Source organism: Candoia aspera, chromosome 6 (genome assembly GCF_035149785.1).
Source record: "Candoia aspera isolate rCanAsp1 chromosome 6, rCanAsp1.hap2, whole genome shotgun sequence".
NCBI classification, from domain to species: domain Eukaryota; kingdom Metazoa; phylum Chordata; class Lepidosauria; order Squamata; family Boidae; genus Candoia; species Candoia aspera.
The window spans coordinates 5,284,323-5,303,252 of NC_086158.1; the positions used below are offsets into that span (position 1 = coordinate 5,284,323).

The 18,930-nt window shown below is 43.8% G+C and overlaps 2 protein-coding genes across 3 annotated transcripts in view; one reads left to right on the forward strand and one right to left on the reverse strand.

The window, feature by feature from the left end:
* Positions 1-18,930, reverse strand: part of ABCC5 (ATP binding cassette subfamily C member 5) — a 528,771-nt gene that overhangs the window by 184,324 nt on the left and 325,517 nt on the right. The window lies entirely within an intron of this gene.
* Positions 3,561-18,930, forward strand: part of AP2M1 (adaptor related protein complex 2 subunit mu 1) — a 45,957-nt gene continuing 30,587 nt past the window's right edge. The window contains exon 1 of one of the 2 annotated variants that reach the window (XM_063306323.1): positions 3,561-3,606. The gene's annotated coding sequence lies outside the window, so the exon portion shown is untranslated. The remainder of the gene's footprint in view (positions 3,607-18,930) is intronic. The other variant, XM_063306324.1, reaches the window with a different exon arrangement.

The window sequence follows — 18,930 nt, forward strand, 5'->3', positions numbered from 1 at the left end:
TATTTTGCTTTGGTTTTTGGTCACGTATGGATTTGTGGAAACCTCACCTGGTATCAGTGCCACTAGGTAGACCAGACCAAGAAATCAACTCCGCAGGAAGGCTAAAACTACTTTTATTGACTGGCTATAGTAACAGAATCTTTCAAGTCTGATCATGTTGTAGCCCCTTCTCCGAGAGCTCAGTGAATTAGGGTGGTATCTGAGCCACTTCCAAATGTTATCTGGCTGTTGTGGACTTACATTTTACCCCTTGTTGCCTTGGCAACAGAGCTGGTGTATCTCCATCAAGGTCATCTTATTTACTCTCTACACCTGGTTACTGAATTAATCCATTTTCTGGGGTCAGACAATACATGGAACCATGAACTAATCAAACACATCAGCTTTGCATAATACATGCTGCAAAAACTTAGCCGTGCTTAATGTGTTGCATGAATGCATCCATTAGGTGCTCAATTAATTTGGTTAAGTTTGAATCTGTGGCATCCGAGTTGGACATCAGGAAAGATACTCAGTGTTCATAAATTAGGTCAGCCTTCTCTGAACTCAGGAAGATTGGGATTAAAATCCCTCAACAAATGAGGCCTTTAACCAAATCTGGCAAAAGAGAATTTAAGCATGTTTACATGAATCTTTTCTCCTGATTCTTTGATCTCTTTGTAATGTACAAGCTGAGTCTGGTGCTGACCAGAGTGTGCCAGGTGAAGCAGGAGACTGCAACCTACTGTGGTTACACATTTGAGAGTATTTACTAGCCAACATTGCAGTGGCTGGCTGGTTCCTGCATTTTCACAGTTGCCTGATGAGGGTCAAAATTAATACAGATTTAGCAGATGGAAGGTTTGGCTGCCCTGAATCCTGGCTACCATTTTCAATATTCCTATGCGTTTCCAAAAATCAAAAGAAAATGTAAGTGGCTGAAAGAGTTCACATTTGCAGGCTCATGGTTGGACATTGGAAAACAAGATCAACAATCAAGATAACCCTCTTTTGGGTTTGGGAACGTGGCAACATCAGGTCAAGATAAATTCCCTGGGGTACAAGGGAAGGGGGTGTAAATGGTACCCCTCAACCTGGAACTGCTTAGATCTCTACAATAACTTGGAATCACTAGTGAACCTGGTCAAAATCACACACACAACCTGGTCAAAGGACTATCACCTATAGCTTTGTTCTTAAAATCAGTTGCCATAAAATTCCTGTAAAAGGATCAATCTAATACAGAGAATATCCTCCCATGTATTGATTATATCATATTCCAGAATGTAGCATTCTCTGTGGAACTGATCATCTGTAACATCAGCAAACCTCTTAACATTTTGGTGGCCACCAAATCTGGGCAGTTAGAGTTACCTTTAAAACTACCTGTTCACTACAAACACCTTCGTAAATTCAAGTTTTGTATTTGCAGTGCTTCCAGGGAGGCAGTGAACTTTAACAGCACAATTTTCTCTAATCAAATGAAATTCCCCCAGCAGAGCTATCTATTTTGGGTTATGTTAACACCCAGGCATCACATTTGGTGTAAAAGTAAAACTGATCTACATTTCAGGCTACGTCACACAACAGGCTTAATAAGGTGGAAGCAAGGCACAGGAACAATGTACACAAATGACTTGGTCAGAATTAATTGTAGGTTGTTTTCTCTTGGCTTAGAATCTGGTGCAAACTGGTTTCTGAATTAACCATACTGAATTGCTTTATGGTTTAAAGTCTTTTGTGAACCCAGAAAGTGGGTTTATTTAATAACCAAATTAAGTATGTTATGTGAACATGGCCCTTAAATACCATAAATGTGTAATCTTACCCCCATTGCAAAGAGAAGATAGTTGCTACATTTCAATTCTGATACAGTAATTACAACCAACATGATTCTCAGTTATTGCAACAAAGATGCCCTTTAACCACCAATAACATTGAAACAGAACTTCAGGAGATACTTGATAACATTTTGCTTAATTTTTTTTTCTGTGTCTCAAAACATTTTTAATAGTTAAATTGGGTGTATAATGAGTGATCCCTGATATACAGGCAGATGGGGATGGCTTCAAACTTGTCCCAAACTTGTATTTTTTAATATAATAAAGGGAAATCAAATACAAAAAAGGAGTACTTTGAATTGGGTTAATTATATCAACCCAATCTAGGGAAGGAGGTTCATAGTTTAGCATTTGCTTGTGGGCCCCTTGAGCAGGGAGAATGGATGTCTGAGCTGCAGTTTCTTGCTTTAGAAATGGTGTTTCTTAAATGTGATGCTTGCTAAGCATTTTTTCTACAAGTCTAGCCTCGGCTTCTGTTCTGCTAGGGACAAAAACGGATCTGTCTTGGAGGCTAACATTTATGGTCTGCGTTTGCACAACACTCTTGACCTTCACAAATATACATATATCCCCTTTGCATTGTCCTTATGTTGGGATTTGCAACTTTTTTTAAGATAAGGAAAATTCCTTTATCCTGATATAAGTACTGTATTTCTTCCATTTTTATATAAGATTGACAAGAACTACTCTAGCGATGCTGTAGGTATTGCTCACTGATTATTGGTAGTTACTATACAGAGTGTGTGGTAGAGGCCAAAATTCCTTTATGGGCAAAAAGTATTAACGCTTAAGTGTGAGATTCATATCGGTCCTAATGTGCCCCGGAGATCAGAACGCTAATGTGAAATATCTATCAGATGTTCCACCTGCAGCCCATGCCAATTTGATCTCAAGGCCCCGCGGTCTGGTTGATTGTAATGCCTGATCTAGCCTCCAACCCAGAACAGTGTGGTTGAAACATGGACTTGAGCTCAAGGCCTCGGAATATCAAAAGGCTGGCTTTGCAAAGAGTCTCAACCACAGCTAGGGGCTGCATACGCACAACGTCCTAAACCTCTTTTGTCTTAGCTTGTGCAAACTCGGTCTGTTTTGGGAATTTAAGCTCCGACGTGCCGTGCGAGCCCAGCCCGGGTAGAGACTTCTTCAGAAATGCTAACAGCAGCGCCAGACTCCACAGCGCCGGCACTTGTTCCATGGGCCCAGTTCACACGTGTAAACTGAGGCAGGAATAGAGCCGCTCCCCCCAGGCTGCTCTCCTCCGTGTGGTGTTTCTGCAAGCGTAAAGCATTTCTAGATTATTCACGCTTGCATGTGGCAGTCTCTACCGGTGTTCTTTTGCACTCATACGGGCAGCTGTCAAAGGGGTTGCTTTTAACCCACGTGTACCAACGAACACGTTACAACAAATCACGTGCATACATACACACACACTGTATTGAGTCTACATATCGCTCAAAGCAGTAACGTGCCCCGAAAGAAAGACTAAAACTTACCTATCCCGTAATGCCTTGCGCGCCGTCCAGACTTCGACCGCGGTGCACGCTGGTCTCAGAAGTCTCCTCTTCTTTCCTCGGCGCCGGGATCCTTCGTTGGTTCGTAACCGCCCCTCCCGAACCGCTCTCCTCCACCCACGAAGTGCGCGCATGCGTACACCGTGCCGGGCGTGCCCCGCGCATGCGTCCGGGGTCGCTGCTGCAGTGATAGCTGAGGGGGGGTGGCCGCCATCTTACCAGTCGGTGTCGGCGGCGACGGCTGGACGGGTGGCTGCCTCGGCCGGCGGGACCAGGTGAGTCGGGACGTGGAGCGCCCTGGGAAGGAGGACCTTGTTTGCTCCGTCTGAGCCGGACCAGCATGATTTTCCGTGGAGTCTCTTTCCCTCCGCCCGCCCTTGAATGAGCGGCTCCTTTCTCCCGCTCTTTTCTTCTGAGGCGCCGCTTCTTTGCTGAGGGAAGGCTCCGCAGGGGGTCCGCCTTCCAAGGCTCGCTCTCCCGGTGCGTGGCGCTGAGGGGTCACGGGCTTCGCGGGGGAGGTGGCAGCCCCTCGGCTGCTCAGGGAGCTCCCTGCGTGCCGGGCCCGTCGCGCTTTCTCCGCCCGGTCGACCTGCCGGGGCTGCTTGGGTCGCGGGTGCCGCCTGAAGCTTCTTCGGGCGCTCGGCGGGGAGGGATGGGGCGGCCAGGCCGAGGGCTTCTCAGCCCTCCCTTCAAGGTTCGGGTGGGGACGTTTCACGTATCGTAGTTCTTACCACGGGCGTTTTCACGGACAGGCTTCCAAGTGCTATAACCGCTTCGTTACAGCGGCGATCAGTGCCATGAACCCTACAATCGGTAATTTGACGGTGTAAAGTAATAAATGTAGACGGGCGTGGCTTTTGGGGGTTCTCTAGCTGCAATCAACTGTCTTCTCCCTCCTTGTCCTTGAGGGCCTTTAAATCTCGGACACCCCAAGTGGAAACCGAAGACCCCCTGTTACTCTCAAGGGAGGAGAACTATGAGATCAGCAGAGGACCTGCTGGCTGGGCAGCATCTGCTGAGAAGAAGGGAGGAGGGGAGAATGGACCTTTTCCCCAATCAGCTGCTTTTCAGAAAGGGTGGACTGCAAATCCCATTTGCTGGGCTGGGTGAGGATGATGGGTTTTGCGGGAGCAGAGTCTGAGCAGGGTGAGTGAGTACAGTCTGTTCCTTGACTGTATTGATAAAGCATTAGGACTACCTGTAGTGCTGTGTTTGAACTATTCAAGTTGGGTGGGAAACAGTCTTTAAAGATTCTCTGATTCACTTGTTGCTTTTTCCTCACTTCAACCCATTCCATAGACCTCAAAACAAGACTTGGATAGGGTTGTTTGAGAAGTTTAAAATGGGAGGCACGCCATTGTTTCTGAAGCTGCTCATGGAGCCTTGCTGGTGGTACAACCTTAGACAGTTGGATGTCAGATTTGTGAGATCTGGGTCTGTGATTCCTTAGACAGTTGGATGTCAGATTTGTGAGATCTGGGTCTGTGATTCCAGGTTGGCTGGGTCCTCAGCATTTGAGTTTTGGTGCTGCCAGTTTAAGCAGACAGTAAGATGGTACTTGTCCTTGGTGTAGATCTTCTTTAGTTTGGGGAGCTCTGGAGAGATTGAAGCACACGGCTTGTTTAGAAACCATGTTTTGAAGTTTGGAGAACAACTTGTCTTGTTCAGATTATTAATGCCACAGTTACAGGCTAAGGAACGTTTTATTTGATTTAATTGGCAAGATACCAGCAGTAATAGACCACAGTTTGTGTATCAAGGCTGAGAACAGAAGAATTTCCTGTGTACGGATGCCTGGACTGAGTCCAGGGGGTTTTGGCTGCAAAGGAAAATCCTGTCACTTCATGACAAGTGTGAAGGATGGCTGCTTGTCTGTTTGTATGAGGGTGGGGGAATTATGTATGTTGAATTAACAGAAATTAAACCAGACAGAATTAGTTCATCTAGTCATATTTCCTATCTTATTGTAAGAGTACATTAACAGAATCTTGCAAGTCTGAAAGTACAAATCTCGTGCCCTCCCTATTTATCACCTGAGTGGTCTGCGCGGGTCTTTCCTAAGTTTCTTGTTTAGACCGTCACTCTCTCTTGGACTCCCTTTCCTTTTATCTGATTCTTCCCAGGGCAGCATCTCTTTGTTCTACAAGGTTGCCCCCACATTCCATCACAAGCTCACAATACAAGTTACTAAATGTACTTACTAGATTTCTATCCTTTTCTGTTTCTCCCAAAATTATGCTTGCTTATACTAAAAAATTTAAAATAAAGCCACATTAGCACAATTAAAGTTAAGCTGTTGTAGACTGGCTTCCGTGGGAGTTATATACAAATATGATAGATGGATACTTAAAGTCCTTACTAACAAAATGTTTGGCAGAAGCAATGCCTGAACATTGGGGGAGTGGGGTTTATTTATTTTTCAAATTTCTATCACTGGCCATCTTTCCCAAAAAAGGGACTCTGGGCGGTTTACAATAAAATCAAAATTAAAAACATAAATTACAATACAATAAAATAATAAAGATAAAATAGGTATAAAGTCCAAGTGGTGAAGATCTTATTTGTTGGGGAGAGATCTGTGGTACTAGCTACCCCCAAGAAGAACTGATGCCCCTCCTACCCCAAGTGGGTGGGTTAAATGTATCTTCCTAAGGGAGCCATTGCTGGGAGCCTGGGAGCCATTCAGGAAAAGGACCTTTCCCATGTACCAGAGACAGATGGTCAGGCTTCTGTGTGTGTGCGTGCAGGGGGGGGGGTCTTCAAAAGTCCCTCTTCTGCTGAAAGTACAAATAGTTCTACAGATAGTCAGGTACCAAGCTTTGAAGAACTTTAATGGTCAATACAAATAACGAATTGTGCCTGTGAGGCTCTTGGTAGGTGGTTCTGATTTTTCAGTGTATGTACCAAATGATTCCTGTATTTAGCTGCTGCATTTTTGCACCATTGGGCACTTTTCAAATTAGTACCATGTATGGTGCATTGCAGTTGTAAGGGCAGATTGTAACTGGGACATGTGTAACTGTTGTTAAGTCTGGCTGCTCAAGAGGAGTTCCAATTAATACACTAATTGTGCAAATGTCCTCCTTGCAACTATTACTTGTAAATCTACTGATAGCTGGTGATCAGGGAGCACTCACAAACTGGTTATTCTCCTTCTGAAAGAATACAACCCATACATGGCAGTCTTTACCTCAGTTCTGGACCCCAGCATTGACTTTACTAACAGCACTTCCAGCTTGTCTTGTTCTCTTATTTATTCCATTATCAAGATTAAGCAACATTCTAGAATGCTTTTTGGTTCCTTAGAATTAGAAGCACTTGAGCTCTTCCTCATTAGGATGCTGATTGCGTCCTACTTAAATGCTCTAAATGACCTCCACCCCACTGGTTTTGTTCAGATGTTGAATAGCAAAGGGGCCAAAATAGGGCTCTGACATATGGTGTTTCTCAAGCTTCTAAGTGTCAAGCAGTAGACCATCAGCACCACCTTCCAGCCATATCCCAACAAAATGGAAATACTGCAAAAGAGTGTCCCCAGACCCAATTCTATCGCACAGTCCAAATGAATACCACAGTCAATGTTGTAGAAAGCTTTACCCTTCCACCTCCATTGTTCCCAGTGTGGGTCATCCACCATGGTGGCCAAAGAGGGTGGGTAATATATTTCAGACAAAATCCTGATTTGAATGGTCCACAAAATAAGTATCATCCAGATACATCTGCAGTTGCAAGGATACCATTTTCCCAGTCATTTAATCCAAGAATTGAATATTTGAGACTGCCTCTGATTAGGTAGCTTGCAGGTCAAGATAGGGCTTTTTCAGCAGTGATTTTATAATAGCCTCCTTTATTTTCCAGTTTTTATATACTGCCCAGGTGTAAAAATTCTAAGCTGTTGTAAGAGACGAAAATATAAACATATACAACCACAGTAAATATATATACATTCCAGACTTAAAATATAACAGAATTGGTTAAAATGCTGAATCTTAATATCTTTTGAGCATGCCAAGGTTCATTGCATCCTTGAAGCAGTGTTACTTACCCCCTGAATTATGGAGCCAGTCCCAGCCTGGCTGATTTAAAGGGGGAAAGGTTGAACAGACAAATGGTAGTGTAGTGATTGCCTATCCTAACAGAGTCAGACTCACAAGCAGGTACTTAATGATATCTGATTTATTGTAAGAATAGTATGCAAATACAGAGAAAGCTGAGAATAAACAAAAGCGCGCCAAATACAAACTAAAAACCCTCGCTTCAAACATAATCCCTCCCCTCGCCCTGCCGTTGCAAACTCCCCCCCCCCAGGTGCTGGTAACCGTTTGAACTGCCATCCTGGGAAAGTAACCTTGAACATGTGAGATAACCCAAACACATTCCAACCCAGCAGCCGAGATGGAATCCTCCTCCCTTCCCAGATGAAACACGTATCAGTGAAATGACATGCGAAATGTTACGATGTACCAGCAATATTGGAACGGCGAACATGACATACCGCCCCCCCAAAATACTAAGGAGCAGGTTTCAGAGGATAAGCGTGATGAAAGCGATTAACTAAAACAGGAGACTGAACATTGCGTGCAGCCACCTACTCAGGGTGGGGGAAATGCTTCCAGCGAATGAGATACTGCAAGGTGCCATGAAGCCTGCGAGAATCAAGGACCTCCTTCACCTCAAAATGTTGCTGTCCGTCAATCATAATTGGCGCAGGAGGTGTAGGTTGCAGATGCCAGCGATCAGAGTGGTTGACAGGCTTGAGCAAGCTGCAATGAAAAACAGGATGTAAACGTCTAAGATTGTGAGGCAAATCCAATTTAAACGTGACAGGGTTCACAACTCCCACAATGGGAAAAGGACCAACAAATTTAGGAGCCAATTTTTTCGAGGGCTGAGGAGACTTAATGAACTTGGTGGAAAGGTAGACCTTATCACCAACTTTGAAAGCAGGTTGAAGGGCTTGTCTCTTATCAGCATGCAGTTTGTAGGTGGACTGGGCATCTGCCAATGCTTGTTGAATAACTGGCCAGGAATCAGCCAGGTGCGCAGCCCAATCAGAAGCAGAACAGGGCGGTGTAGTGGGTTGAGGCAGATCAGGAATGGGCACAAAATCCCTGCCAAAGACAGTATGGAAAGGGGTGTGCCCTGTGCTCTGATGGACGGCGTTGTTGTAAGCCACTTCAGCAAAAGGCAGGAGATCAACCCAATTGTCTTGCTGATAGTTGACAAATGCCCGCAAAAATTGTTCAAGGGTCGAATTAAGAGCCTCTGTAGATCCGTCAGTCTCCGGATGCGACGCAGTGGACAATGCTTGCTTAGTGCCCACCAGTTTCAAAAATGCCCTCCAAAACTGAGAAGTAAACTGTGTTCCGCGGTCTGTGACCAAGCGGGAGGGGCTCCCGTGAATCCTGTAGATATGGACTAGGAATAGCTGGGCTAATTGCTGAGCAGATGGAATGGAAGCACAGGGGATGAAATGGGCTTGTGTGGAAAAGTAGTCCTTCACCACCCAAATCACAGTCTTTCTCTGACTAGGAGGCAGTTCAACAAAATCCATGGAGATCTCCTCCCAAGGACGGGAGGGACTGGCCACAGGCTGCAGCAAGCCTTGTGGCTTGCCCCCCTTCCGTTTTGACATGGCACAGATAGGACATGAAGCAACATATTCTTTGACATCCCGTCTCAATGTAGGCCACCAAAATTGACGGCGTACCAGGTGTAAGGTCTTCACAAAGCCAAAATGACCCGCAACCTTATCATCGTGAGATCTATTCAAATCCTCCCTTCACAAACTGTCAGGGACATAGAGGCGGTTCTGCGTCCAAGCGAAACCTCTGTCAAAGGTAACATTGTCTTTATTCGCTTGCAACCAAGTGTCAGATTTCAGTTCGGAGAGAAACTTTTGTTGCAATTGCGAAGGAACCGCCGGCCGTCCCCCAGCCGGTGAAACTGAAGCTGAGGGCAGCTGCTCACGAGTCTGACTGCGAGTGACAGCTTGCAACTCCAACTGGGGTTCCGTCCACAGTGTACCCACAACGTCAGGCGCCTGGACTGAATCCTGGGGCAGGCGGGAAAGCGCATCAGCGAGGAAGTTTTTCTTGCCTGGAATGAACCTCAATTTGAAATCAAAGCGACTGGAAAATTGAGCCCAACGGATATGCTTAGGACTGAATTTTCGGGGCATACTGAGCGCTTCCAAATTCTTATGGTCAGTCCAAACTTCAAAAGGACATTTGGCCCCCTCTAAGAGGTGGCGCCATGTGTCCAAAGCAGCCTTGACTGCAAAAGCCTCTTTTTCTCAAACATGCCATCGCCTCTCCGTCTCAGAAAATTTGCGGGACAAATATGCACAGGGTTTCAGGCAGCCTGCAGCATCCGCCTGCAGCAAGAGTGCTCCAATTGAGAAATCGGAAGCATCCACTTGAACCACAAAGGGTCTAGTGGGATCAGGGTGTTGCAGAATAGGTTCAGCAGTGAACAGGCTTTTGAGTTTGTCGAAACCCAACTGGCATTCAGGCGTGCAATTGAGCAATGCTCCCGGGTTCTTAACCTTCCGTGTGTCCCCCAGCCCCTTCGTACGTAACAAATCAGTGAGAGGTAATGCAATTTCTGCGAACCCCTGAATGAACTGGCGATAATAGTTGGAAAAGCCAAGAAAACTCTGGAGCTGCCTGTGAGTGCGTGGGCGCTCCCACTCCAGAATAGCTTGAATCTTTGCAGGGTCCATTTCAATACCCTTGTTGGAAATCCTGTACCCCAAATAGTCAAGCTGAGTCTTATGAAATTCACACTTAGACAGTTTAGCATAAAGCTCAGCCTTTCTCAGTTTGCTAAGTACTTGCTTCACCAAGCGCTCATGTTCCTCCACCGTTTCAGTATAAATCAAAACATCATCCAAATAAACCAGTACTCCTTTGAACAAATGCTCATGTAACACTTCATTGATTAATTGCATAAACACCCCAGGTGCCCCCGCCAATCCAAAAGGCAAAACCTTGTACTGGAAAGAGCCCAGAGGACAATTGAAAGCAGTCTTCCACTCATCCCCCTCCTGTATACGGATACGGAAATAGGTTTCCCTCAAATCCAGCTTAGAGAAGATCTTCCCCTTGGCCAGATGTGCTAACATGTCTTTTATTATTGGCAAAGGATATTTGTTTAATATCAAAACTGCATTTAATCCGCGGTAAGCTGTACAAAGTCTCAATGTCCCATCCTTCTTCGCTCAAAATAAAATGGGGGCGCCCACTGGCGAATTAGCTGGTTCAATAAAACCCCTGGCCAGGTTTTTCTCCACAAACTCCCGCAGCGCCGCCAGTTCCTTTTGTGTCATGGCATAGATTTTTGGTTTGGGCAGTTGTGCATCTGGGACTAACTCTATGGCACAGTTTTTCGATGAGGTGGGAGTTGATCCGCCTCCTTCTCACCAAACACATCTGCAAAACTCTGGTATTGCTCCGGCAAGCCTTCCAGTGGGATGGCAGCGAAGTGCAGGGTTGCTTCCGCCGCCCTCCCCGCTGCAGCCTGCGGAGCGTTGTCCTCTCCAGGGGCTTGATAGAAACCATCCCCAAAAGTCAAAGTCCCGTGCACCCAATTTATATACGGGTTTTGCTGGACCAACCAAGGAATCCCCAGAATGACCAAAGGACCCCCCACAGGCGCCACTACAAATGGCAGCCCCTCACGGTGGCTGCCCATTTGCAACGCCACCATGCCCGTGGAATGGGTGACTGGCTTCCCCCCCCGCCGTAGAACCATCCAGCTGGGTGAAAATCATGGGACGTTTTAACGGAAACCTGGGCAACTCCAAAGCAGCCACCACGTCAGGGTCCATCAAGCAACATGAACACCCTGAATCGATCAAAGCCCACACTTCAATAGTTGTGCGGGAGCCTAGCTTCACTTTCACTGTCAGTGTGGGATAGTTGCCACTCACCGAAATGTGGTCGTGCCCTTCCTCTACCACCTGCCCAGCGGCGCCCTTTAAAGCAGGTGGCTGGCGTTTCCCGCCGGCTGAAGCAGATCGGGCTCCCCCTCCTCCCCGAAATAAGGGACTTCCTCTGCCTCGGTCTCAGCCAAAGCCGCCTTCATCTTCCTGGGTAAAGAGGGAGATTTCCCCGACGACTTTCCTGGACGTTCCTCGGTATTTCCTTTTGGGTACGCCGCCACTTGGTGACCTTCCTTCCCACATCGGAGGCATTGTCCCTTCACATAGCGGCGCTCTCTTTCCTCTTCCCACGCACGTTGCCCGGACTTTTCAGTGGGTGCAGCGGTGCGGGAATGCTTGCTGAGCTTAGCAAATTTCATCACCCTTCGGTGAGCAAAAGTTTCTTGGGCATGCTCAGCCTTCCCTGCCAGGTGTATCCACTCATATAAGGAGTCCGGATCATCTCGCCCAAGTGACCACCTTAGGACCTCCGTATTTAGACCGTCCTTAAAAAGTTCTATTAAGGTGGATTGGGACCAATCCTCAACTTTCCCAGCCAAAGCCTTAAATTCCAGAGCATAATCTGCCACCGATCGTGGCCCCTGGCACAGTTCCTTCAATGCCCGTTTTGCTCTTTCCTTAGCTAACGGGTCTTCAAAGTGTAATTTTAACGCCCACAGGAATTCCTCAAACTCCTCTAACTCAGGACCCTCCGATTGACACAACTGCACGTACCAATCAGCCACCCGCCCCTTGAGCTTAGTGGCAATGGCATTAATCTTGGCCCTTTCTGAACGGAAGCACTGTTCCCAGTTGTCCATATAGCTTCTTGCGTTGGTAAGGAAGAACGACAGCTTGGTTGGATCTCCATCAAACTTAACAGTAAAGTCCTTTATCCCCGCTCCGGGCGGCCCCTTCGTCACAGTTGGACGCTCGGGCTTCCTCGTAGTCCCCAAGGATCTCCACTCTTGAGGAGGGGACCTTGAAATTTTAACCCTCGGTGCTCTTACTTCCTCTCGGTGTCGGGTCCTACTCCTTTCCTCTGGGGAAGGTGGCGAAGAAGGAGTCAAGTACCTATGACTGGACTCCTCTCTCGCGGACCCCAGTCCATGGACATTTTTCGGAACATAAATTCTAAGGACTCCAATTTAGCCTCCAGCAGTTTTATACGATCAGGTGTTTGGGATCCCTCCTGTTTCTCTTGCCTCACCACGGTTGGGGACAACGGGTACCGCTGCTTCCAAGACATGCTTGAAGTCCCAGGTAGGGGTCCCTGTGTCTCATCCCAGGTGATCAACTCGCCTGGTGACTCGCCGGTCGGTTCAGGGGCTCTCTTGGCTCCAGCCTCCTCATCCCCGAGGCTGAAGCTCGAGCCCTCCCGAACTTCTGAAGTCTCTCTAGGGGGGACTCTCTCCATTCTTACCACTGTAGAATCGGGTTCCCCCTCGCTCAACTCCTCGCTTTCCATGGTTTGTGGATTTGGTTTGCTCATCGCTAGCACCTTCCCTCACAAAATAAATCTGGAAAGGGGCTAACGGAAGAAGTTTTTAGATTCTCAGCTTTATGTAATGATTGCCTAGCCTAACAGAGTCAGACTCACAAGCAGGTACTTAATGATATCTGATTTATTGTAAGAATAGTATGCAAATACAGAGAAAGCTGAGAATGAACAAAAGCGCGCCAAATACAAACTAAAAACCCTCGCTTCAAATGTAATCCCTCCCCTCGCCCTGCCATTGCAAACTCCCCCCCCCCCCCCAGGTGCTGGTAACCGTTTGAACTGCCATCCTGGGAAAGTAACCTTGAACACGTGAGATAACCCAAACACATTCCAACCCAGCAGCCAACAGATAGCAACTCCCCGAGATGGAATCCTCCTCCCTTCCCAGATGAAACATGTATCAGTGAAATGACATGTGAAACGTTACGATGTATCAGCAACATTGGAACGGCGAACATGACAGCCCTCATTTCCCTCTGCACCCAGTCTCCAGTTTTGAGATCTACAAGCTGAAAAGAGTCCATATGACAAGTGGTTGTAAACATTACTTGCATTCCATCCTTCCGTCTATCTACTTCATTGTGCTTATCTCCTTGATTAGCGAAGCTCCTGAGCTTTGCTGGAGGGGTACTTAGAGTAATAATGTTGGCCACCCAGATCATCTCTGTATTCCATACATCAGCCAAGTCCTTGACCATATCGCCAGCAGATGATGTGGAAAATTCCCCAAACATATTCAGAAAGCTACTGTATCTGAATCCATCAGGCATCTGGGTCAGATCATTTTAATTAGTCTTCCACCTCTAATGAGGTTTATGGCAGCTGCCAGTCTGAAATTTAACCAGAAAATGCTTTGTCCATGACAGAGATACAGAAAGCGCCTCCATTTTCATACTGCTAACACCATACATAATACCAAGTCAAGCATATGCCCCGCTGCAAGATGCTGGGTGAGATGCTAATTGAGAAGTATTGAAATCATAGCGGACATATAATCCAGAGGCATTCTTTAAAAAAATTTTTTTTTAAAAAAAATTAGTAATTGTTCAAGATATAATTAAGGCACATAATGTAAATATAAGACTGACAGAATACAAATCTAAGAAAGAAACAGGGAACGCTAACCTGGTGCAGGAGTAAGCAAAAAAGCATATCAGACCAGTGGTTTCTGACCTTTCCCAGCACAGGTATAAAAATACTTAAAATTTAATCTCTTTCTATTAAATATTTGGTAACATTGTATCTCTAAAATCAAACCAATCATCAAAACCTAGAATCAAGACTTCATTCTTTTGCATTACAAGCAAATAGTCCAAGAGCGGCTTCTTGACTGGGTTCTCAGCATGGACTTTCAAATCCCCCAAAGTAGGGAGTCTGGAATAGTCCGCTGCCATGCCGGAAATCACTTTTGATAGGATCGGGAAAAGAGATCGCTCAACAGGGTGGATGGTGCTTTATTAGTATCCCTACACTGCCTCAGCCAGTGAAATGTAGCAGCAAATACTCAAAATTAGGCTATTGGATAGAACTTCTGGTCAGTTATAGGGAATTCCAGTAGATTCATATCCTAAAGCATACTGCCCTCACTGTTTTGATATTCTGGTAAACTTGTATTGACTGAATGTGGGAGGTTAGAATTTGACAGCAGAAATCTGCTTATATGCTTATGAATAAACCTGAATACGTAATTCAGTATATTTACCTCAACTGAATTAAAGTACGCCGGTGCCATTATCCCATTGCCTTCCTAAAACTATTGCTGTCAGGAAGCTACTTAAAGTATAAAACTCTTTTTAACTCCATCGCCTTACTTCTCTTTGAATAATGCAGAGTAACAGTGAGTTTATGTAGAAATGTCCTATTGTTTTTTTCTGGAATGCCTACTTTCCCCTTCAAATTATTGGTTGCTAATAAGGAAACCCAATGTAAAGAATCAGCAGCTGAGGTAAAATGATGTAATTGAAGGGAAAGATAAGGAGCCAAAGCAGAATGTACTTAGTCTACTGTTGGCTTTTTGTTCTTTATCTCTGAGGACAGGCTTTTTTTTTGCATAATCATTCAAAGCCATTGCTCCAGACAGGAGGTAGAGTTAAAATAGCAGCATGCAGAAGTGCTTATGATCCATTCTTCCACATTTAAACCGCTGCCAAAAAAAAAAACGAAACCCCACCACACACACTTTTGTCCAAGGGAGTCTGATCTTCAAATTGGCCCTCACTTGTGCAATACTGCTATAAAAACAAGAAAAAGCCATCATGGCAATAGTTCTGAGCGTATATGAATGATGCTGATTCTTATTAATCTCTGTACTAGTACAGAAAGTTGGAATAGTTTATAGTGCCTATGTTATCAGCAGTGATCTATTTGTCTGAATTAAACCTGAATTCTGGTGGCTGCTTTCCTTAATGTTAAAGAGTCTGATTTCAATACCATGAAGTGGGCTCCCAAAGCAGTTTGTCCAATTGCTGGGCATCATTAATTGTTAGGAATATTTTTCTGTTGTCCAATTGGAATCTACTTCCTTGTAATTTAAACCTGTTATGTGTCCAGTGGACAGAAACTAGAAAGATGAATTTCAACAGGGGCAAAAGCTTTCTGTACATCTTAGTTTCCTAAGTTTTCTTCCCTATTTTTTTCCTCATTGGAATGCTGTGCAGTTACATTTCAAGTATTTTAGTGCTGAGATGTTCACAATTTTTCTGCATTCCCTTGAACATTTTTGACTGTGAAATCCCACCTTGTTATCTAAGCATATTGAAATTCGCTCTTGTGGAATCTAGTGCATGTGTATGATTATGCTCCAATATTTTTCAACACCAGATTGAGAATCTTGGAATTAATCTCCCCAACTTTTGTGTGGAACCTGGTGGAGAGATCTGCCAAATTAGGCTTTTGGGGTCCTTAGTAGGGCAAACATGATAGGATTTTATTGGTTGGGAATTTATTTAACAATGTTAATGCATTTTAGTGTTTCTTTAAAGCTGGAGTTATGTTATAAATGTTGTATGATTTTAGCATATGTTGAGCCAGTGATCAAAGGCTTCCTTGTCAACTTGTGTGATAGTACAGAATGTGAAGCCTGACTGAGATATTTTGATGCCATTGTGATAGCTTTGGGGCTCTGCCTATGGCTTCTTTTCTATATTGTTTAACCAAACTCTTTCTGCATACTCCGATTTTCATTTTGGGCAGAACTATGAGGACACATGTTCCTCTTTCTCATTTCTGTGGAATAGCTAAGAAGAGTTACTTGAAAACATGAGTCTGTATTTGGTATGGAATAGTTCTTAGTAGACATGTTTCCTGAGTCAGATTGCTTTGTAATATATCTTACCGCAACATAATACAGACATTCCCATTAGACCTTTGTTTTAATTATTCTTTTCTTTAGAAAGTTACCAATCCATTGCTTAATCAAGAATTTTCTAGTGCTGTAACTCTCTGGCTAAAGTGGTTGGCCAACTCATCTAACAGATGTGTAGTATTCTCAGAAAGTGAAGGGATGGGAAAAAGTGCTTGCTGATGTTGTTTAGAATTAAAGCTCTCTTAAAACAAACATGACAGCCTGATTTGATTATCGTAATGCAACTTCAACTTCAGCAGGAGTGGTTAGTTAAGATCATACCCTTTTTCTTTCTTCTGACTTACTAGCTAGTGGCCTTCTTGAAGCAGATTTTCATCTTGAATGTACACTACTCAGACATTTTCCACATTCTCATGGCACACTGATTGAGATTAAAAGCAGACCAAGTGTGACCTATGGGCCATAATCATCTCCAGAATAGAGAATTCACATGACAGTCCAGAAGACATCAAATAGCTGGAACAGAATTGGGCAGAAACAATTTAAATTTCAGAGGGACGCAAGAAGGTTTTGGGAGAGATAGATTTAGAGAAAGAAATAGGAAAATATCAAAGAATATCTTGATATAAACCAAAATGAATCATTAGAAAGTCAGAAAATCTAGAAGAAACTTACAGTGTGACATACTTATTATATTTATGCATTTAAAGACAAAAGATGCAGTATTGCAATTAAAAAGGTGGAATGTACCTCCACAGCTTGGAGTTAGAATAATATACATTTTGCTGAATGTTCCATTGGGTAAACCTAAATGCAGCGATATGAGATTTTTAATATCCAGCCTCCAAGAAAGATCAAATGCAAGTGCTACTCTATTTCATAGGAAGATACTGGAGGTGGAAGAGCACTTCTGAAACCAAGGTGACCAAGACATCATTTCATACTGTACAAGGGAAGACAATGGTAAACCATTCCTGTATTTTACCAGTAAAACCATATGGATAAGGTATTTAGATACTAAAATGAGCCTATACATACAAAGGTCAGAATTGTGTGGGCAATGATTTTCCCTATGACACTTTATGGAAGCAGAAGCTGAACTTTGAAGAAGCAGGATAGAAAAAGCCCTTTTGAACTTGGTGATGGAGAAGGCTCCTGAGAATATCATGGATAACCAACAAAATAAACAAATGGACAATCAAGCAAATCAACTCAGAGGCACAAATGACCAGGTCAAATTATGCTATTTCAGACACATTATGCAAAGGCTTAATGGAGAAATCTATAATGCTGGAAAAGTGGAAGGAAATCCCCAGGATCAGATGGCTCCTATATAGACTTTCAGAGAAATTCTGATCAAACTATTTAACTAACTAATGAATGGTTTATAACAATATTGACACTTCTTTAAAAACAGGAGGCTTTTATATCTATTTTATTTATGCACAAGGAAATGATCCAACCTGTCCAGAGTCATATGGACCTATCTCTTTATCGATTGTAGACTGTAAGATTTCCATGGTTATCCTTGGAAAGAGATTCAATGGCCTGATCAGATTGGTCCTGAAGAGTTAATATGGGATACATCTTGAATGCAATTGACAATATTATTGAGAAAAGGCTTTTGATAGTTTGGGAGGGCTGTTGTCATGTTCACCGTTTCAATGTGCTTGGTACATCGTAACGGTTCGCATGTCATTTGCCTGATACGTGTTTGCTCTCGGGAGAGGGGAAGATTCCTCGTCAGGGAGTTGTTATCTGGTGGCCGCTGGATTGGAATGTGTTTGGGTTATCTCATGTGTTCAAGGTTGCTTTCCCAGGATGTGTGGAAAACGGTTACCAGCACCTGGGAGGGGGGTGGTTGCTATGGCTGGTAGGGGGGAGGGATCACGTTTGGAGCCGAGGGTTTTTAGTTTGTATTTGGCGCGCTTTTAGTCATTCTCAGCTTTCTCTGTATCTGCCATAATTTCCCTAATAAATCAGATTTCATTTAAGTAACCTCTTGTGGGTCTGAGTGTTTGGGATAGGCAACCATTACAGCTGTTTATATTCAAGTCTCTGAAAAAATATAAATTGTGGCTTGCATTTTCTTTCATAGATCTAGAGTATCTACGAGGAAGAATTCAGGGTAATTGTAAATGACTTTTTATCACAAAAATAGATTATTACAAAAAAGACAAGGTTGCCTCTCTCAATTTCTTTGTTTTTACTGGCATTAAAACCACTGTCAGGGAAGATATGGCAAGGAATTAACCTGGCATAATCAAGAGCATAATTAAAACCATATGCCAGGGATGTTGTACTCATATTACTCTTCCAGTAAATTCCCTAGAATCAACGTTGGAATGTTAAACAATGAACATGTTATTACAAAGATGTATAAAATGTTACAGATGAATTTAGAAGATGAACAAGTTAAAGGATGCATGATTAAATGGGCTAAGAGTTTTGGATATAATATGTTGGAGCAATGGGAGAACACTAAACCTTTTATTCTTTCAAAGATTACTGAATTGGCTTTGTACTTTATAATAGCTGCTAGGCTACTTAGGCTTCCCATTGGAAATCACACAATTCCATCTTTAGAGGCTAGTAGACCAAGCTGTGGGAGTATGTATCAATGTTAAAAAAAAACTTGATATTTAAAAAAAAAAGGAAAACCTTTATGGATTATAATTCTGCACTAGACTTCTGGCACATTTGAAATTTGGATTTCTCTTAACAGGTTTTGAAGCATTAGGTTTGTCTAATTAGTCAAGTCAAGGACAGATGGTCTTAGATTGGTTAGAAATTCTTCTTAACCCTTATTTTGACAATCCTTGTTAATTTCTGATTCAAATTTAATAATGGAGTTAAAAGTGCCAAATTGA